At 35.9% G+C, this 22559-nt stretch overlaps 1 long non-coding RNA gene across 1 annotated transcript; it reads left to right on the forward strand.

Annotated features, from left to right (window-relative positions):
• The first annotated feature begins 7946 nt into the window (after positions 1–7946).
• LOC135295529 (uncharacterized) lies at positions 7947–21498 on the forward strand. Its single transcript, XR_010357656.1, has 3 exons — positions 7947–8036; positions 8818–8960; positions 21422–21498. It is a non-coding gene; the product is annotated as an uncharacterized LOC135295529 (long non-coding RNA).
• The last annotated feature ends 1061 nt before the right edge of the window (positions 21499–22559 follow it).

Genomic DNA, 22559 nt, shown 5'->3' on the forward strand with positions numbered 1-22559 from the left:
CTTCTAGTTAGATATGTTTCTACAGAAAAATAGTCCTGTACTGGGATTAAACCTCTTTTTGTTGGTTTAATCTCTTTTTTTCTCCATTTCTGGATACAAACAGCATTATGTTACATAAACTAAAAGGTATTTGGAGGAAAAAAAGATAAAATCTAACATTTTGATATTCTAAAATTGTAGAGCCAGGAGAAGCCACATTTGTTACATAAAATTGGAGCTAATGGAGAGTAGAGGGTTTCATCACTGGTGTTCGCTGCTCTGTCAGATCTTCTTTTCCCTACCCAATGTGATGATAATGTATAAGTAGGAGGGGGAGATCTCAACTGCTTTCTATTGTTAAACATATCTGATGGATAAATGGCTCCAGAGATTAAAGGACAGTAATGTGATCAGGTCAGTTAATTGTGGCTCTGGGATATACCTATAGGGATGGTATTCTGCTTGGTAAGAGGTAAACTTACCAAGTAGGAGTTAACCTACTTGGGCTTTAACTTTGCATTGAGAGCTGTAAAATATTTTGTTTGAATGTAAATCCTTATGATGTTATTGAACTTGTCACTAGTATGTTTTGTGGCCTTGTCCAGTGCCATAGAACACAAGCCTCCACACTTTACTGCTTTATATTACCTCAGTGTACTAATCAAAATTGGAACTCCTTGTGTTTTGTATAAGTTGGTGTGTGAAATCTAATTGAACAGCTTAACAAGATTGTGCAAGAAACAATTACTATTTGTATTGTCTTTCTTTAAGATCAAGTAACTTATCTCAAATCTCTTCAGATACAAGATATTGTGTGCTTGCTTGGAACCTGGGATTTTTTCTTTTTTCTGGAGTCTAAATACATATTTTTTAATGGAGAAAAAAGCAACCAAGACTTTGGCATGTGGGTACATGAAAATAGGTTTGTAATTTGGAGTTATTAATTCTTTATGATTAACATGAAATATGTTAGAAATTCTGTATGTATTACATTAGTGTTTTCTCTGTGCAGCACATTAACTGACTCACAGAGTTTTACTTCTTGGCTTCTGACTCTTATCTTTCATAGGGTCAGAAACAATTTTTTTTTGTCCAGATGGACATGGATTAGTAAAAAAAGGCATTTTAATTAAATGGAGTTAAAATTGTCGTGTACTGCACTTTGTTAGTTTAACTGCAATTGTGCAACATATGTTGATAATCCATCTGAAAATTTCAATCTATTTCATGTAAAAGTAGTCACAATAAAGTGTCAGAGTTTAATTGAAAAATAACAGCACAACTGAACAAAGAGTGCTGTCCAAGTTATGCTCATTAAACAAGCCAGACCTGCTGATGTACTAGGGCTTTTGTGAAACTAGCAGTACATTCCAAAGTACTTGCTTTGCCTTTTCCTGAATTTTGAAATCTGTGTTAAAAAATATGGTTGTCTTGTCACCATGTTACACCATACCATTTGTTATCTTGTTTGTTACAATATGCTACTTCATGTTAGAAAAATAAAAGAAAAATAATCATGTTTATAAAGCAAGCAAGGAGGAAAATTAAATCTCTCTCCACAACTGTAACAGAACAACCTGCAGGGAAGAAAGATGCAAAGGCACATGTCAAATTTATTGGACAGGAACAGTTTTTAAATGCCTTAAGGTTATTTTTGGTAATTTTTTTTCTCCTTTTATTATTTTTATACCAGCCCTCAGTCTACCCTATACCTCATAATGACTGTTTTTCTTCTGATAAGAAAGTAAGAACTTATGTTAAGAACTCGAAAACTTATGATAGGTAATATCTGGCATTTTGACAGGATGATGGTGAATTCAGTTGTCTTGTAAGAAATAATTAGAAAAAAAACCAAAACCAAAACCCCATAGCCATTCTGAATAAGGAACATACTTTTTGGCCTGATGTCTGAGGTTTAGAAAACATCTGATATTATGATATTTACGGTAATATTACAGTGGCTGCCAGGACATCTTTTGTTCGTTTTTCAATCATTGCCAGTTAAAATTGAGGTAGTATAGTGGAAATAAAAGATAAAGTGAAGAACACCTTCCCCTCATCTTTCCCTTCTCCCAAGCTTCAACTTTACTCCAGTAGCAATTATTTCACCTCCTCCTCTCTGAGCAGCATGGGGGATGGAAAGTGGGGTTGTGGCCAGTTCTTAACGCTTCATTGTTGCTGCTCATTCCTCCTCACAATCTTCCTCTGCTGCAGCATTGGGTCAGGTCCATAGGATACAGTCCTTCATGAGTTTCTTCAGCCTGGGTGCTTCACTGGACTGGAGTTCTTCACAAACTGCTCTTTCACGGGTCCTCTCTCTGGGGTGCAGTTCTTCACAAGTGGACTGCTTCAGTGTGGGTTCCCCATGAGCCACAGCTCCTGCCAGAGAAACTGCTCCTGTGTGGGCTTCTCTCCACAGGCTTCACCTTTCTTCAGGTACATCAATGTTCTCTGGCATGGCGTTTTCCTGGGGTTGCAGGTGGATCTCTGCTCCATGGTGGACCTCCCTGGGCTGCAGGGCCACAGCGGTCTCACCATGGCCAGCACCATGGGCTGCAGGGGAATCTCAGCTCCAGCATCTCCTGCCTCTCTTCCTCCACTGACCTTGGTGTCTGCAGGGTGTTCCTCTCACATTTTCTCACTCCTGTTATCCCAGCTCCTTCATTGCAGTTTTTACCCTTTCTTAAACACATTGCCACACAGGTGACAACACCACTGGAAGGATGTTGGAATGGGCTCTTTCAGACATTTGGGCATCTCCTGCTGTCTCTTCACAGACGCCACCCCTACATGTCCCCCACTACCAAAACCTTGCTGTGAACCCGGTGCATCTTGCATCTTCTCTAAAGGAAGAGGAATACTGAAATTCCTTCTAAATGCTTATACAGAGCCAAGTCATATTTCTTCTTCAATGTGCATTGTTTTAAGAAGGTGCTAGTATTTTATCCTCAGAAATTCTCTTTCTAATGAAGATAATATTGCCTGTTTTCACTGAAGGAAGCATATGCATCACATTAATGCTAAGACTAAGAACGATTTTTTGTGTAGCATAAAATAATTGATTTTACTGCTTTATCTCCCACATTAAAATTATTTTTTTCATATATACATACATACATACATACATATGTGTGTATATATATATATATATATATAGGGATTTTCTTTTTCCAAAGTTGAGGTAAAGTTCTGTTTTCACTTGAAATGGGGAATGTTTTGGAACCTTGCTTAACTAGGACTCCAATCCGGACAAACAGAGGAAGTACTTTTTGCTTGCAGACCAATTCCCCCTGTTCAAATGACTTTAGAACCTTTTCTGTATTTCAACAACAGATTTTGCTAAAACACTGCTTGGTCAATACATCATCAGGAGATATTACACAGAGGAGACATGCCTTATTGTGATGCGTAAAATCCCTATGATGGCCACAGCCTCTTGTGCTGCACAGGAAATGCTCCAACCCACAGCTGTTGTGATCTTTTGCTCTCTTTATTTTTTACTGAAAGCTCTCATATTAATGTGTGTCACATGTACTTGTTTAGCAAGTCCCTGTACTTTAAAAAAAAAAATCTGATAATATTTTTAACAACTTTGCATGTTTGAACTTTAAAAAACAAGTACTGTAAAGGTAGGAAATCCTCCTTATTATTTCAGTAGTGTTTGTCTGTAGAAAGGGAAACCCACTTTTTTTTCCTTTAATGTATTTCCTCTATTACTGGAAGCTGATTTATTTTCTAAATGTTCTTTAGTTTTTTATGGAGCTTATATATTTTTGCTTTATACATTGAAATCCTGCCTCATCCTTATGTGAGACATCAAATAAAATGGTTTTGTCACTGCTTATTTTTTTTTCTTTCAGAATTGGTTCTCTTCCCTTGGATATGCATTCTCCAGTGGAAGCCTAAAAGCAATACATAGTTCTTCCATTGCATCTGTCTTTTGCCAATTTGGAGACCTAGACATCTAATTTTCAACTTGATTTATAAGCTGTGCAGCTGGTAGTGAATTTATGATCATTACTCCTTTTAGACAATGTATTCTTGGATTCATCTTGCAAAGTTCACATTTTCAGATATAGTGCCCTTTTTTCCCAAATCCTTCATGTTGCAAAAAAAAGTTAATGCTTCCTTCCCAAAGCAAGATCTTTAGGGAGAAATTAATCTTGTGGTCTCAGTGAAAGTACAAGGGATCAATAGTTTGATATGTTTTTTTTTACTTTTTTATGTTTCTGCACTTTTCCTCTCAATTCTTATGCCTGAGGAAAGACCTTACATATGAAAGATCTCTGACTTATTTCTTCCACAGGTCTATTAATAGTACTGAGGTTTTCTTTCCCTTAAAATTAGCCTTTTTTTTCTTTTTTTTTTTTTTTGTGATGAAGCCAAGATTTTTTTGCTTTCCTGATTTACAACCACATTTTTATATACCAATTTGCTAATAAAATGCTGGGCTTAAAGCTGTCTATTTGTAATCTTTTCTTTGGTGTATGGTCAGGCTAGAGTTGATGTTTTTCACTCTCCGATGCTGGAATATCTGACATAAATATATCAGTAGATTATTGTATATTTCACTGTCAGTTAAAGAAGAGTATCTGTCATCTATTTTTTTCTTTTTCTTTTGTTTTCATTTTTCCCCCCAGAAACAGCAAGTCATTGCTTCCAAAACTTCAGAACATAAATCAGCTAAACAAGATTTTATTTCAATATAAATTCTCTAGATAGATCTCAGTAGAACTGGAGCAAATTAAGGAATTTACTAATTATCTGTTAATGAGTGATAAATGTTCTCTGCCAGCATATATATCCTCTGTTTTGATAGTTTAGGGAGCTCAATGGAACAAGTTGTTCAAACTGTGTCACTGCTAAATAGTACTTCTAATGCAGCTAAGCTTGTTGAATATTTGCAGGTAATTATTTTCCCGTAACAATGTACCTGGGTGTTATGAAGATTAGAATTTTTTGTTAGAAGTGAAAATTTTGAAATATTAAGTAAAAAGAAGTGGAGATGTCCATTAAGAACATTATGGCACAATAATATTTTGGTTTTTCATTTGAAATCATTTTATTTCTTGAATTATATGTATGAAGTATTGGTAATAAAATATTTTAATTTTCCTGCTGGAAAATTATTTTACCAAATTAAAGTCAGGAAATTTTATGGAGAACTATAATGGTAATTATTTTCTTTTTTTCTTTTTTCTCTCTTTTTCTCTTTGAAATATACTTATTGCATGGCATGATCTTTTCATCCCAGTCTGAAATAATTAAGAATTTATCAGGTCTCTCCTATATAATCAAAAGAATTGGTAGGAAAATTGCTATTGTAATGATATAGAGACCAAGAACAAGCTCGCTTCTGAATTTAAAATAAAATTTGTGCATCTCAGATATATTTGGGAACACTTGCAATACACTGAAATAAAAGAGTTTACCAAAAAAATTGATTTCTCTCTGGGGCTTCTTGCAGTGTTCTAATCAGTATTCTGTATATTGGGCAAAGCTGGATAGATGTAGAAGGGGAAAGTTCCTCTGATGCTAATGTCCTCCTAGGCACAGGGCAAATTGTCTTTTGAAAGATGTAAATTAAAATGTATAGCATGCTTTTATCTGCCTCCTCTTTGTGTGCAGAATTAATAATTTCAAACAATTTTGCCTTCTTTCAAATGGTAATTATTGTAGGGACTGTCAATGCTGTGCACTACATCAGTTACAGAACAGTCTGAATTACGCTAAGTACTACCGTCTGTTTTTTTTAAAAGCGTGGATCAATTCACACATGCAAAACAAAAGCACATGCACTGACTTAATTCCTGGTTGACCCACCTTTCCACAACTTGCAGTTCTTCCTGTACATGAGGAAAGCAGGGAAGGAAGTTTTTCTCACAGACTTTGTGTACACCAGGAACATGTTGATCAATATAGCTAATAATCAGACACCAAATAAAACCTATTTTATCACTACTGACACTAATTTCACAGTCCAAGGTTCATATTTTCCCTTTCTCTATGAGTTTTTGCAGATTTTTTTTTTCCATCTAACAGCATATAAGCTAATAAAGTGCAAATTCCTCTGTCTTAGCCTGCTGGTTTGCTCAGAGCAACAGGGCAGTCAAATAAACAGGCCAAGCACTGGAAAACTGACACACTTGAAATTCATAAGAGCAAGTTTAAGTGGTTCTTTAAAACCATTTTGAAAGCATCATTAATCATGCTGGGCTCTGAGCCAGTATAAGCAGCTAGTTACAATTGTATTACTCCTTTTAACAGAAAAGATGAACTTTCCTCCTCTTTCCTCTGCATGGTTCTCTGCACTTAAAGTACATCCAGCCTCAGCTAGAAATATCCCTTAGCAGGTTAGAAAAGGGAGACAGCAGGAGTCTTACTGCAGTTGTTCCACCCTCCCCTTCTGTATCTTTGCTTTGTAATGGTTTTCTTTCATCAGGAATATATCTCTTTCTTCAATTGTAAAACTAATGGCAAGTCTTTCTTCTGCTAAGGGATACTCTACACACTATGCAAACAGGCAAAACAAAAAACAAAGCAGATCTCTAGATTGTACATTTCTCTCCCACAGGTTACTGAAAGGACACACTGCCTCTACCAAAAATAAATTTAGAAATATTTCTGTGGACCACTTTCACTGTGTTCTATTTTTCTTTAAAGATCTCAACAAGCAAAATTGCACTGAGCACTTAAATAAAACTGCCAATAGAAACTTTTTGTGGCGTCTTATTGTTCCTCCCTTGCTCCCTGTCAAACTGGGGGAGTTTTTTCCACCTACAAATTATTTCATTCACTAATTATGGTAATTAGGACTAATTATGCTAATTAGGTCCTTTGAAGATGGAAAATTTAAGTCTTTGATTTTATGGAGGTATCTTTCAAATTTATGGATGTGGGTTTAGAGGCTGTCCCTTCTCAAGGATTTGCACAAGATAATAATCAGGAAGGTTATATGTTGTCCTGTAATGGAATGCTTTTTTTGTGCTATTTTCATTCAAAATAAAGATAAGCTTTGAAGACTTGTACTAAAGTCCACTGATTTAAATAAACTTGGGTTTAAACTTGGAGTTCTAGCAGAGCTTGGTATGTCATCTCTATTTCCCTTGGTTCTGGATCTTACTCTTACACGTTTCTTTATTTAATTCTTAAAATACAGACGAGAAAATTGTGTCCAATTATGACCTTGATTCCCTCGATTTAATATAATTTTCATTTTTTTTGAGGTGAAATTTTACAATGGAGGTGTCTGTATTAATTTTAACCTTTGCATTAGCAAAGTAAGTTTCTCATATGGAATGAGGAGGTATATCCTCAAGTCAAGATAAATGGTTTGTACCTGGAGATGCTTGCCAGCCCACCATAACTGCAATAAGAAAGCCACTGCTGCTCTGTAAGGTATCTATAAAAATGTATTTATCAGAGTCAGCACGACAAGAAGAGCAGAGTGTAGGTAATCTTTATGTCCCTTTAGGTGCTGTAGCACTGTCTCTTCAGCCCCTGTGCAGCACACCAAGCAGACCCCATCCATAGAACACATCCTCCCCTCTGGATCCTTGGAGTTACTCATTGTTTTCTTACGTGGAAGGAGCTCTATTCATAATTTCTGCTCTGAGACAGGAGAGATGTTTTTGTGGGGCTTGCAGCTTCACAGTTGGATGAAAGCAAGGCCAGGCAGGGAGTGGAGCTGCCAGTATGAAGTAGGAGCTGCCACAGGCTCCTCTGTTAAAACCAGCAGGTTCTGTTTGTCCTGCAGCCAAATTCTGTGCAGCACTGGCCCGAGGGCTGTGCTGGTCCTGCATGTACTTGATCATTCCTTCTGTGTACAGTGGTGAAACAGTCAGGGCCACTGCACCACTCCTTAGTGATATTTTATTAGGTAAGTTACATGGTGGAATTGACTATGTATGTGTTGATACCTCTGAACTCCAAGAGAGTTTTCTTTTCCTCTGTTTCAGGGACAACAGGAGAAAACAAGTTCTCACCACGAAACCCCAGGGAAACTGCTTGAATTCCTTATTAAGTACACAAGCAATTTGTTGGGTAAATAAACCTAAGTAAGTGTTCTTAAATCATCTATTCAAATACAGAGTGATTTGTAAAGTTAAAGACTGCTAATAAATTGGTATTGCAGAGCTGGTAAAACACATCATATATCACCAATTCTGGTATAGCTCCTGTGACATGAATGCAATTACATTATTTTACATTTCAAAAGCAAGAGAGAAGGAGCAAGTCAGAGGGAACAGCTAAAATGCAGGGGAGAAAATGTACTTAGAGCTGTTTATTGCATCATTTTTTCTGGCTTTTAACACCGCAGCAATGGAGGTTCCTTCTTTTCCCTCCAATAGCAAAGCATCAGAAGTAAAATTGTGATAATTCATGAAAAACAGTGTGTACGAACATATAATGGAGTTAATGGGGTATTTAATAAATAAGCGCTTGAATACAAAAGTGTCAGTTCTGTGAACATTTCCTATTTCAGAAAGAGTGTGGCTGAACACTGTGAAGATGCACTTAAATTTGTGAAGTAAATTCCATTAGCTGCTTCTTCTTTAATTAAAACACGTACAGTTTTTCTATCTATCTATCTAGCTAGCTAGCTAGCTATCATCTATCTATCTAATTTATCATCTATCTAACTGTCTGTGAGTCTATAATCACAATTAGTACTATGATGAGAACCTCTTACCAGGCCTTCTAATACTGTGAGGTTCCTTCTAAACTGCATTGTCTGAATTCTCACTCATTTGAGTGCACACAAGAAATACTGTATAGAAATACGGTATAGAAATAACTCATATCATGTTCTCCCTCTCCATTGTTTCACTCAAGCAGAAGCAAGAGGTCAGTGCAGGGCATTAATGCTTTGCTATTTTCCATGCTACTCACTGCAAGTCAATTTCATCAACTTGTGATATATTCTGCACAGAGTTCTGTATTGTGCTGCATAAACCCAAAGATGAAAACAAGGCCACTGGGTAAGTTGTCTAAACGTTTCTTTGCATTTGATGTGGAAAGAGTGAATGTTTTCTTTTTTCTCCCCTTTATGTTCTATATAGTACATATATAATTATTTTTCTTTTTCATTTCTGAAGTACTCTATATATTTGAGTACTGATCAATAAAAAATAATCTTTCTAAAAACTCTATATACTGAAAATAAGACTGGATAGTTTTTTTTCTCCCATAGGAAATTACTGTATTGTAGCGATGCTACATTACAGTATGAGAAAACATACCCAAATTAAATAATTGTGCATGCCTTATAGAGATTTTCCTGCGTAGAGGGTAGGAGAAATAAACCTTTCATAATTAATACTAATTATTTTGCATGAATACTTTCTAGGAGGCATGACTACAACTAAAATGTAGTTGAAAACAGAGTGCTACTACAAAGAGCAGAAAATGTTAAAAGGTGGTAGTCTTCTATGCTTATACTTGGCTTCTAGGAAAAAAAGAGTTGATAAGGTTCAAGATCAAATAAATAATAAAGGAATGAAAAAGACATAAGCTGAAAATATATTTAGACTTTAAATCTGTACAGTCTGAGGGTTTTGTTCAATTAGACTTGATCCGAATTTCTATATTTGTGTTAAGACAGCTTCAAATATCCATTAATCCATCCAATTTCAATCATAATATTTAGAGGCCTTCAGTGCTAGCAGTGCAGAGATCTACCTCAGCCAGCCTTATGTGAAAGATTATGTTTAAGTCTGTACTTGTCACTCCAGTTGCTTTTGAAGTCAGTGAAAACTAATAGATGCTTTCAGAGAATGTCCCATGTAGTCTGTGGAGACTGGAGAGAAGTGACTTACACTCTGGTGTCAATCACCCTCTGGAAGGGCCTCTTTCTTTCAGTGGCCTGCAGAAGGAGCCTGCCAAGACTAGTTGAGATTTAAACCTTGATGTCAAAATGAGTGGATCTCTTTCTGTATTACCTGTCATTGCTTGAGCATGATATTGATGCTTTCTGTGTAGTTCACACTCTATTTAGGAACAGAACTCAACTTTTTAATAGATACAGAAGGGGAAGGAGATAACGGCTCCCCTTAGTTTAACAAACTTGTGCTAACTAAAAAATCAATTGCTTCATATTAAATTCTGGATTAGAAATGCTGAGAAAGTTAAAGTAATGGCAAACTTAATGAGCTGCAAGGAGAAATATCTGTGTATCCTATTAACTAATTGCAGAACAACATACACTTTTTTTTTTTTTTTTTTTTTTTTTTTCCCCAGAACACCAGATGTAACATGGGCAGAAAAAAACCTGTAATGTCCTTGAATGACCTTTGTGGTTATTAATGCTGTTCAAGTCACTCTGCCTGAAATTTTCAACACTTCAGTATTATCCAATACCTGTCACAGAAGATGATTTTGTTTTAGCTGTTTTCAATGCTCTCATGGTTTTCTTTGAATTTTAGAACGAGGTGAAATTGTCTGGGAAAGTTCTTAATTTTTTAGATTTATATGCACAAATTTCCTCAAGTATTTTGTCTAAGAGGCTTTTAAGTAATTGTTTATTCTTCTGGAAGATTTTCAGCTTTCAAATCTACATTCTAGTAGCAAAAACAGAATTTGAATTGAAAATGCAGAGTCTGGTATTTGAGTTTTTTTTTAAGCAAAACTGATATTAATATTAATACCAATATTCTACTTTATAGATTTAATATTATTTCCTTCCTGATGTCCCTACATGTTGCATGTTACAGCCAAAATAGGTAAATTAGCTTATTTTTCACATTCCCTGTCTTCTAAGGATATGTCATGACTTGTTTTGAAGAAATTCTCATTTAATTTTGTTTTGGGATGGTGTACTTATTTTTGTTCCTTGCTTGCATGTTAGTTGAGCTTTTACTTCCAAGATCTGTTTTATTACCTACAATTACATCTTCTGCGCACTTCCTGTGTAGCAGCCAATGCTGTGGTTGTGTCTAAGTGGTTTTTTCTTAAAATGAAATGAGTCATAATATCAGTCAGGAAAGATGCATTCTTGACACCACTTGGCATTATGTTGAAACATTAAGTTGAAAAGGAAAAAAGTAAAAGATGCTTGGTAGTCTTCTCTAATGTAAGTTTTAGATCTTCTTGTCCAGAACACCATTTAATACTGTTGTGATATGTAATAATAATATCAGAAAATAGCATGTTAATGTGAGCTCTTTGAATCCATATGCTATAGCCCTCTAAATGATGCTTTAGTTTCCTTGCAAACTGCTCTTGCTTTCTATACATTTTTATCACAGTAAAAAATGTATTTTTCTTGAATTAGATATTTGATTGTATTGCACATAAATTAACATCTTCAGCTATTCTGGGGGAGGGACAGATTTAATTTTATTTCAAGTGTCTAGAAAAATACTGCTTTTTTGAGACTCCTGAATATTTTGGTGTGACTGTGTCAGAAGAATGCTGTTCTGTGAGCTTGATGGTAGCCACAATTTCATGAATAATTACTATTTTTATTTCTGAAAATGTTTGTCCCTTTGTCTTTATCTATCTTGACAAAAGTAACCCATTGCTGACCTTAATATTCTTGGAATTTTTTTCAGTATAAGTTTGTAGGCAGTAGTGAAATTAACCTTTGATCTCAACTTTGTGTCATCTCTTACTGCATAGCCTTATACAATTACCATTTTCATGTAATGTGTTTAAAGTCTGGCTCAGAGCAATTACTATTAATTGGCGTTTGGTTTATCAGCAGTTTTTTCTGCTTTAGAAGTCATAATTAATGCAACTTGCTTTCAGGGCTAATCCTCTGGCTTCCTTGAATATTTTATGACTGTTTTTATTCTTAAATTGCTTTCTGTCTGCTCCTGGCCACTGACATGTGCTTCTTACAGAATTCGCATTCATCCAATTCTTTTAGCAGCAACTTTCTATTGTTGCAGTTACAGTTGTTGTTCCAAAAATTGACTTTCACAGTTTGTTACACCTTAATAAAGGGCTTTTTAGAGCCCTGGCATTCCAATCAGCAACACTTGCCAAGAAGAGTACATTGCTTACTATGAATTATTTGTAAGGAGTACCTTGTTACATTTCTAAAACTTCCTTTTATATATGTGTATTTTTTTCTTCATATGGGCGGTAGTGCAACTCTGCTTCAGACGATCCCTGCCCTTGACCTGCTGGCCATGTTGCTTTTGCTGCCCAGGATATGGTTGTCTTTGTGGGCTGTTGGCTTGAGTCCAGCTGGAGGATATCTCTTGTTCTTTCCTCATCCACAAATGCTGTCATCCCATTGTGAAAGGACAACAGATTTGTCAGACACAATATACCCGTAGAGAAGTCGTGTTGGTTGTCACCAATCCATTTAATTTTCCATGTGCCTTCGAATAGTTTCCGGGAAGATCTGTTCCATGACCTTGCTGGGAACCATGGCGAGACTGACTGGCCTGTAATTCTCTGGGTCTTTTGCTTTTTTCCCTTTTGTGAAAATGGGGTTACATTTTCCCTTTACCAGTCAGTGGGAACTTCGCTAAACTGCTCTGACTTCTCAAATGTGATTGAAAAGTGGCTTGGCCACATACTCTGCGAGGTCCCTCAAGACCTGCAGATGAAGCATCTCATCATGTGCCATAAACCTGTTCCCCTTTCGGGTTCCTTAGATGTTCTCAGTCCTGATCTCCTCCTGCAGCAGGTGATTCTTGACTCTCTGGGTGCCTGCCTTTGCCTTCTGCAACCTGGGCAATGTGGCTGGAATACTTGCTGGTGAAGACTAGGGCAAAAAAGTCATTGCTCAGCCTTCTCCATGTCCATGATAACCAGGGCTCACATTTTCCCTTTGATTTCATCACCAGTGTATATAATATATAACATTTTGTTATGTATGCTGACTATAAAAGATCACATTTTGTGCATCATTAATATCCCACTTTGCCTGCTGTATCTGTATGCTAAGCACAGTAACCTGAAACAGGCCTTTCTTTAACATCTGAACTATTTGGATTTATAGAATGAGATGCATGTACCTGCAAGCTCATGTATCTGTTACCTGATCCAACACAAAGCTCATAATCCTTGCAATAAAAATCCTCCTTTAATTCCTCACATTGCATTGGGAACCTCACGTAATCAGGTCCTGATTTGAGCAGCAGGAAGAAGGGGCGTAGAATGGAAGTGTGCATCTTGAATACATTAATTTTATTTCATTTACCAGTTTTTTATAATATCTGAATGGGAGGAAAATCATATTCTGACAGTTTGAGAATAATGTAAAATGTGAGTCCAATAAAGGCTTTTTCCTGTTGTCCACCAGTATTTTATAAACCCCATTTCACAAATATTTTCCATTTTACTTGTTCCTGTTTCAGATTAGACAACCCCAACGGTGAAAAAGAAATGAAAATGTCAACATTTTACAGGACTGAGTCCTTATGAAATACATAGATTTATATTTTTGGTGCAAAGAGGTTCATACCAGCTAGGTAGTTTTATTTCTCTGTTCTTGCAGACAAATGAATCAATAAGGAGAGCACTTATAAAAGCCCTTCAAAGTAAGAACATAAAATGGTGAATAGCTAGTTTTAGCATTTTATTGATTTCATTATAAACTTTTAATGGTTTCTGTTAGTTTAAATTATTTTGAAAAATACCCATTGCATTCATATTCCTGTTTGTTATTTTAGGTTAATGATTTGATTGTGTGAAGAATGGAAATTAACATTACCTATTTAACAATTTTTTAAGAAGAAATATGATTCAGAAAGACTAAGCATGTAGCATTTGCATTTGAGCATGAACAAAAAGAGATAAAAGTAGAGAAAATTGTGGGGAAGAGAGTGGTCAATCTATATTATAAAAAATTATATCCTTCCTGAAAAACTTTCCTATCTGCAGCAATTAGATGGGTTAATCACTTATCTAGGGGCATCTACTGACATGATTAATTTAACTGTGTGCTGGCAGTGCTAGAAAAGATACCATGAATAAGTGTATACATTCTGAGTGGTGTTGACTTAGGATGTTTACCATTTTAAATCCATTTGTGGTTTGTTTTCCTGATTCTATTTTGCATAATATTAAGTACTCTAATTACTTGGTGAAGTAGCTAGCTGAACTTTACTTTAAGAAATCTAACATATATGGTGTCTAATGTGTGTAACTGTCTTGAAGACTTAATTGCCTTGAGAATTATCTAGGGATGTAAAAGTGAATTGTATTTAAATTTGGAAAAAATATCTGTGCATTCCAAATAAATGTTCTTGCTTATGAAAAGGTAGAAGAGTGTGGAGTGAGGAGCCAGAACTGTAAGTGTTGCAAATATGCTGCTTCTAGGTAGGCTTCTCAAATCTACCCATGATGGAAGAGTGTTGAAAAGATTCTCTGTACTGAGTCTTGTGTTTCTAATTGATTCATACTGGATGTCAAGAAGACAAGTCTGAGGTCACAGTACCAGTCCTCACGACAAGACAAATTAGAAAGACAGCTCTCCTCAGAGATCCTTGAAGAGATACAAGGTTCTCATCAGGTCCATGGTTTGAAAGCTTTTTTTACAGGATTTGAAATATTTGCTAAATTACTGACTGACCTGAATCCTTTTTTTTTTCTGTTTAGCAGACTCTGATACCCTTGAAGAAACAAATTTTAAAGACTAAATTGCCAAGACATAGGACAGCAGTCTCCAATAGTCAGGTTTCTTGGATGGAATTCCAATTGCAACTAACAAAAATATAGATTTAGTTTACATAACTGGTTTTTAAGAGAAAAATACTAATTGTAGATGAAATGGGAATAATTCATGCAAAATCCCCAACTAACTAGTACTCTTAATTAAAAAGCTCTACTAATTACTGCCAACAACTGAACAAGAAGTCTATTTGATCTGCAGAAAATAAGCTTTCAAAATCTTTTTCCTTTCAAAAATGTCCTCCTCAAAGGCAGATAAGCCTTAGATATCTTTGAGCATATCCTACAGACAGAATGGCTTTCTAAAACTTGTCTTGCTATGCATATACTGCCTGCTGTATGGTTGAAGAAACAACAGTTCTATCACTTTTAACATTGTAATATTCAGAGACAAGACCGAGGATGGTCAATATTACTAAGGTCTAATTTGGCCCTGATTAATGTAAATATCCTGAGATGGAATAAATCAGAAAATTCATTGAAATCATTGTTCAGCATCTGATCTTCCTCTAAATTTTGCCATTATGCTCCAACCTAATTATTTTCTGGTTTGTGTCCTAGTGGATGGAATGATTTCTTGGTGCCTTGCCTGGACCTAATGTTATTCATTCAGTAGTCAAGATTCAGTCTGCTATTTTGATTAAGTTAGCAAAATCTGTAAAGCGCAAATCATTGTTCTCAATCTGCAGTCATGTTACATTAAAGGTTAAGGGATTCAGAAGCCATGCAAAGATTACTACCAATATATTTACTCTCACAATGAAAATACCTGCAGTGCACAGAGGCAAAACAAAGCAGAAACAGAACTGACCTTTTTATTAACATTGTCAAGGGTAACGTTTCAAAACATTCACAGCAGGAACCTAAATGATCATGATTGCGTTATGGGGGAATTCAAATATTATGGTCTAATTCCCTACAACACGAAGATATTACAGAATGAATTACTTGTCTTTTTCCCCTTATAAACTCTCTTTATCCTTTTTCTTAGCAGCCTACCAGCTTCTGAATGCTAAAAATTAATATATCTTTTGCAGAAAATATTTATTTCCTGCCTTCCAATACTAATCAGAATGAGTGGTTTACCCTGAGTCAGTCTTGTTTGGCGTTATTTTCCTATGTTTAATTAGATAACAATCACTTTTTTCCCCAAATATTACAGCCTTCAAACATCCTTTAAACTGTGGTTTAGATGTTCCTTCAGGCTGAGTTCTAATGGTATAAACATCAGATTAGCCAAATAACTTTGCCACGTACTTTAGATTTACATGTTCCAGGAAGAATGCCAATGTGTGCCAGACCTGTTTGCAAGCATGTGTTTCCTTGTATTTGAAGTAAATGTGCTTTTTGACTAGCTTATAAACAATTGTTTTCAAAAATCTGAATATATTCACTGTTCTAAGATTATATGGATTTGTAACTATAGTTCTACTTCTTCCTTCTTCCATGGAATGATGATTAAAATCCATGAAGAAACTGTGAAAGTCAAATTGACTGCCTTCTGGATAGGGCTGATCTTTTGAATCTCTTTTTCCTCTGTTAGAAAATGTGAGTAGTAACAGAGCCAATATTCCCAGAAATGTTGCAAACTGCTTCCACCTGCTTTCCATCTCTCCCCTATTTTAGACTTAAATTGGATCAAAATTGGTAATCTTTAAAAAAGTAAAAAAAATATCAGAAATTCAATTAGCAAATGGATTGCTTCTAAGTGGTTGGGTTTTTGTATTTTTGTTATCCCAGGAAAAGAAAGACTTTACATGATGCAGAGAAATTTCTGGGAAAGAGATGTGGGGTCTAGAGAGGTAATCCAGGGAAAAAAAAGATAAAGACCTGCTTCAAGATCATGCCTGTGTTACCTGTTGAGATGCAAACCAGCTCTTCTGCCCCTAAATCTGGTCTCCACTGTTTTGGAAGTCTGTTTCCACATGCTGAGATGGAATTGAATTAATACTATGGATAAATGGTATTAATGATTTTGTTTGGGCTTGAGAACTGAGATCTCTTGTGAGTAATTGATTGCACATAAATGTGTGAGTACATGGCTTTGTCATTATGATTTCAATGAACTGTTTGCTACCTAGTTATGTAGGCAAGAGTGATGTATTTCAAAATGATTGCTGAAAATATTTTATAGAATTTGGAAAAACACAATGCATCTTGTGCTCTACCAAAAATTCTCCATCCCCTTTCAATTAGCATTTCAAACAGTTTTTGAAGCATAGGACTTTTCAATATGCATATATATGCTTATAAAATCTGTATTTTGATAACATTGTGTTTATCAATGCCGTAAATATTCTGATTTTTTTTTGGTTATTAGTCAGGATAGCATGTACTAAGTCAAACACTTTCTAAATGTCTGTTATGTTCTATAAAACCATATTTATTAATCACCCTTGTAATCACACCTATGAATGAAATCAGTTTTGCTTTATGAGTTCTCTCTTCTAGGAAATCTTGCTGATTGGCATTAGAGACATCTTTGATCTTCAGTGACTTTTAAATCTGACCTCCAAGTTGCTAGGCTTGGAAGAAGATCTTGTCTTTTGCTGTTTAGGTTATCCTGTTCACCTTATTCAATTATCAGTTTCTTTATTAACATTAGAGATTTTTATTTTTAAACATGCCATGAATTCATTGGTTTAATAAAACATAGTGTTTTCAGTACTTTCCAGTCATCTACTTAAACAACTGTGATGGATATTGAGACAAATAACAGAAAACAGTTGATTCAAAGTGATTATTCCTAACATATGCATTTAATAATAGATATTCTTGGGTTGAATCTGAATGTTCTTTTTGTGCTATTATTTACTATATAATTATCTTCATGAAGACTCATACAGTGGTTTGAGTTGAAACGGGCATTTAAAGATCATCTAGTTTCAACCCTCTCCCACTATCGACAGGGACATTTTTCACTAAATGAGAATGTTCAGAACCCCATTCAACCTGGCCTTGGACACTTCCAGGGATGGAGCAGCCTCAAATTCTCTGGGCAACCTCTGTGTGCCTCTTGGTGCCTAATGAATCTTTAGGTCCAGTTTAAATTATCCTCTTTCAGTTAAAACCATCGCCTTCAGTGACATTATCTTGTTGCTCCTGGCCTTGGTAAAAAAATCTCCTTCCAGCTCTCTTGTAGTCCCTTTAGGTACTGGAAGGCCACACTTGAGTCTCCCTGGAGCCTTCTCCTCTCCAGGCTGACAAAAACAACTCTCTGAGCCTGTCTTGATAGGAGAGGTCCTCCAGCTCTCTGATCATCTTTGTGTCCCTTCTCTGTACACTCTCCAGTAGATCCATGCCCTTATACTGTGGGGCCAAGAGCAGTGTTCAGATGGAGTTTTATGAGGGCAGACCAGCAGAGCAGAATCACCTCCCTTGATCTGCTGGTCACATTTCTTTTGATGCAGCCCAGGATGTGGTTTGTTTAATTTCTGTCCTGTAGGAGCAGATTGCTGCCTTATTTGCAATTTTTCATCCACCAAAAGCCTCCAGTCCTTCTCTGCAGGGCTGCTGTCAATCCATTAATTCTCCAGACTGTTTTGATATTGGGGATTTCCCCTACCCATGGAGAGGACCTTGCAGCCTTGCTGCACTTCATGAGTTTCACACAAGCCCACACCTCAAGTCTGTCAAAGTCCCTCTGGATGGCATCCCTTCCCTCCAGAGTGTTGACCACATCACACAAACTTGTTGAGAGTGCAGTCAAATGTAATAGAAATAGAATTTCACATTAAAAAACTATTTAAATTTTTTTTCTCCCCACAAACCGTACCTTTATGTTTCTTTTTTTTTTTCCTTAATATGTTTTGATTTGCTGCAATTCAAGTTTTCATAATTGGTCAGACTTTGTGAATCATCTTCAGAAAAACAATAGTTATCTAAATATTTTTCTCAAGGCATTATGGGCTGTTATTTTAAACCTGTTCAGTAAAGATTTTAACGTCTTAAGTTTAATCCATTTATCAGGGATATTACAATGGCCAACATTCTTTCCTGTCAGACTTTATGCAAATTAAGTCCAAAGTATAAAATTAAAGTTACATGAAATTTTGATCTTATTTCTGATCAATCACTTAAGCTGGTTAAAGTTCTGTTATTATATAAGGCCTGATGTTTTCTAGGCTAAAGAAAAACTGTGATTTTTGAATCTATAAATTCAAGTCTGAATGAATAGTACTCTTCATCATGAAGTAAACACTTGTGAAGTGTAAATGTTCATTACCTGGTTTGATTTTAAGTAGATTGAAAAACATGCCATGTCCTCCTCTTCTTCCTTTACAGTGAGGGATTTGCCATCACCAGCATTATGTGATGGCATTATTCAGCAGACTAAATGTAACATCACATTGTTAGGGAAATAGAAGCCACTCCTAAAATACTAGAATAAAAAACTAAGTTTTATCTTTGATTTGCTTTTACCTCATCTGAATGATTTTATTTTACTTTATAATGAGCTTTATTCTGCTTTTATTTTTCAAAAAAAATAGTAGAATAGCATAAAGTGCTGTCATTACAATAAAAATGCAAACTTGAGAGCATGATAAGAAATGTATGGTAATTATTTTGGTACAGTAAAAGAGGCTTGAATTTTAAGATTCATTATTTTTCAAGATTTTAAATGATAGCATGATTTAATGGCAAGTTTTGGTTAAATAGCTTCCTTGATTTAATAAATATGAAGTAAGGTCTGTACCAAGTTGTCATCTTTTATACTTAGCTTACATTTTGTGTTTGGGGATGAAAGATGGAACTTTCAGTCTCCATAGGTAAATGGCAGAGAAAGAGAATAAAAAACCAATAATTTATTTTCCTTTGCTCTTAATCTGACAAGTAGCACCTCCTGACAGCTTCCTCAAGGATGTACTTGAAGCAAGGAAACTTTACGTTATATCAGTTTATATTATATCATTATATCAGCTGCACATTAAAAAAAAAATTACCAAATCCCTTTTAGCTGTATAGGTACACTTTGTTGGATATAAGGGAAACAAACCAATTTTAATTGCATTAATTAGCATGTCTCTATTCCTACTGTATTTTATGTATCTAATGGACTGTCATATTTGAAGGATGAGATTCATTAAAATGATGAGATGATTGCATAAAATAGAAAGGGAACCTCAAGGATTGATTCAGACATTCATTGCTGAACATGCTTCTGCTAGATACAAGATTTCATAGTATTGGCTTAAATCTATCTCTTGTAGCTGAAGAGTATGCCCAGCCTTTACTGAATTAGAAGAGAATTTAGATACATTCCTCGGTTTTCCTGACATTCCGCTTTTCCTTGGGCGTCACTGCAGAAGATATTTATGATGGAAAACTTTTGGAAAGAATGGGATTGCTTTTTTTGCAAACTACAAAGTGAGGATCCAGTGTGACCTCAGAGAGTGTGGCTGCTCTTTGGAAGGGGCCGTAGCCTGGTGCTGGAAGCAGCCCAGCTCTCTACACAGACCTCAGTCCTGTGGCACAGGCAGTCTGTCTGCAGCCCTATTTGCTCTTGGGAGCTTGGTCCAATGTCACAGCTTTGGCTTTCTGCTCAGCTGTTACATTTATATTTTCTGAAAAATCTCTTTGCTCAGGATTTTTCTCCTGAGAAGATGAGAAGCCTCAGAGAAAAAGGAAAACAATAATTACTTCATTTGCTTCTCTTGTGTTTTGCTCCTTTGGAATGTGTTTGGAGATCGTGTACTAACAGGTGATTGTTTCATTGGTTTTGGTGTGAATGTTTTGACTGAGCAGCCAATCAGTGCTAAGCTGTGTCAGGACTCTGGAGGGAGTCACGAGTTTTCATTGTTGTCTATTTTAGCATTCTTTATGTATCCTTTCTATATTATTTGGTATAGTTTAATACAGCATTCTTTAATATAATATAGTATCATAAAATAATCAATTAGCCTTCTAAGAACATGGAGTCAGATCCTTCCTTCCTTCCTTCCTTCCTTCCTTCCTTCCTTCCTTCCTTCCTTCCTTCCTTCCTTCCTTCCTTCCTTCCTTCCTTCCTTCCTTCCTTCCTTCCTTCCTTCCTTCCTTCCTTCCTTCCTTCCTTCCTTCCTTCCTTCCTTCCTTCCTTCCTTCCTTCCTTCCTTCCTTCCTTCCTTCCTTCCTTCCTTCCTTCCTTCCTTCCTTCCTTCCTTCCTTCCTTCCTTCCTTCCTTCCTTCCTTCCTTCCTTCCTTCCTTCCTTCCTTCCTTCCTTCCTTCCTTCCTTCCTTCCTTCCTTCCTTCCTTCCTTCCTTCCTTCCTCCCTCCCTCCCTCCCTCCCTCCCTCCCTCCATCCCACCCTCTGGGGGCCCTGCAAATACGATACCCAGCAGCCCAGTCAGCTGCTTTGCATGATTGCACTTTTTGGATGAACCCCAGACCACATTTGCTCTTGATTGTGTCTGAAGCGCACTGCATTGGTGAATAAACCTCTTATTCTCACTACATGGCCCTGCTCAGGTCTTGTGGGACTGTGTGGTGGTCACTGAGAGCACAGCTCTGACCCTTGGTTCTCCTTCAGGGAGCAACCCTGCTGCTGCTTACCCTTGCCACACCATTGCCCCAGTCCCTCTCTGGGGGCTGACACCTGACACCATGGCATAGTGCTTATGCCAATCAACACTTTTAACAGAGGTCTGGTAGTATACACTGCTGTACAGTGTACAGCAACACCATAAGGAAGAAAAAGATTATTTATATTCCATGAAAAGATAGTGTCCTTCATAGCTGAGGTTCAAAACAGAGCAGAAATTGGGCCGATATCTTTGATATTTGATTATTGATAATTTGATTTCTACAGGATTGATTTCTTCTGTCCTTATATGGCAGGTGCAGAAGTGTCCAAAATATGAAGACTGAAAGCTCCTTGCTTGATGTCACCTCAAACTGAAGTCAGATGGAAGGACTACAGGATTTGTAAAAGCTGTGCTTTATCTGCTGGGTTACAACATTCTCTTGGAAAGGCATTGGAAAAATAATACAACAAGAGTGTGAAAAACAAGAAAATAAAGTTATTCTGCTAAAATGCTACTTTAAAAGCATTTGAAATCAGAATTTGGTTTAAAAGCATCAATTTCTGTTTTACCTGAAGCACTTGCACAACCACTGCTTGTCTGCCTGGATAATAAAAGTAGTGTTAATTGTACCAATTAACAAGTGAGAATGTGAGTGATTGCTCTTTGTTACTTTCCAGATCAGAGCAGATGCAATAGGAAGATACATAACCAACAATCTACAGACAGTTTACTCTGAAATAGTTCTTTGCAATTTAGGCATTTAATTAAAAGCTTTAAAGTTTAATTAAAAAGTTAAATCATTTGTCTATTTCTGTGGGAAAACAAAAACAACAAAAAACATAGTGCTTATGTGTTTGGATCAATTATATAACATAAACCACAGTGAGATAAGCACTATTTTCTGGTCTGAAGTTATAGAATTTTTCGTGTATAACAGCATAGCACATAAAAATGTATTCATGATACTAGAAACAAATAGATATATTGTTCTATTAAGCACAGTGTGAGAGTAAGTTTTAATCTAAATAGATAATTTTTCTTTTTTATGTGATAGTACAAAGGCAAAAAGCCTTTTTTAGCATAGTGAAAACAATGAAGAGTAAAAGCCTAGTCTTTTCTACTATATTTTAAACTTTCAAAATAACAACCTGTTGCATTTATATACTGGTAATAAACACTCAGACAAACACCAGAGAAGAATACTGAAAAATGAATAATCAGTAGGATTTTTTAAATCAACATCTGATGTCATATTCTAAAAAAAATATTCAGTAGTAGGATTTAAAACTCAGAAATATGCAATTTAATCTCATAATATAAGCCTACAATTTCCACAGGGATGGCAAATAGAGTAACAGACTTGTGAATAATTGAGAACTTCAGAAATGCTCAGAACAAATACAGTTGGGAGTAGGAGTAAATAAACTACGTCTAGAAGTAACTACGTCTAC

This window comes from Passer domesticus, chromosome 2 (genome assembly GCF_036417665.1).
Source record: "Passer domesticus isolate bPasDom1 chromosome 2, bPasDom1.hap1, whole genome shotgun sequence".
Taxonomy (NCBI): Eukaryota; Metazoa; Chordata; class Aves; order Passeriformes; family Passeridae; genus Passer; species Passer domesticus.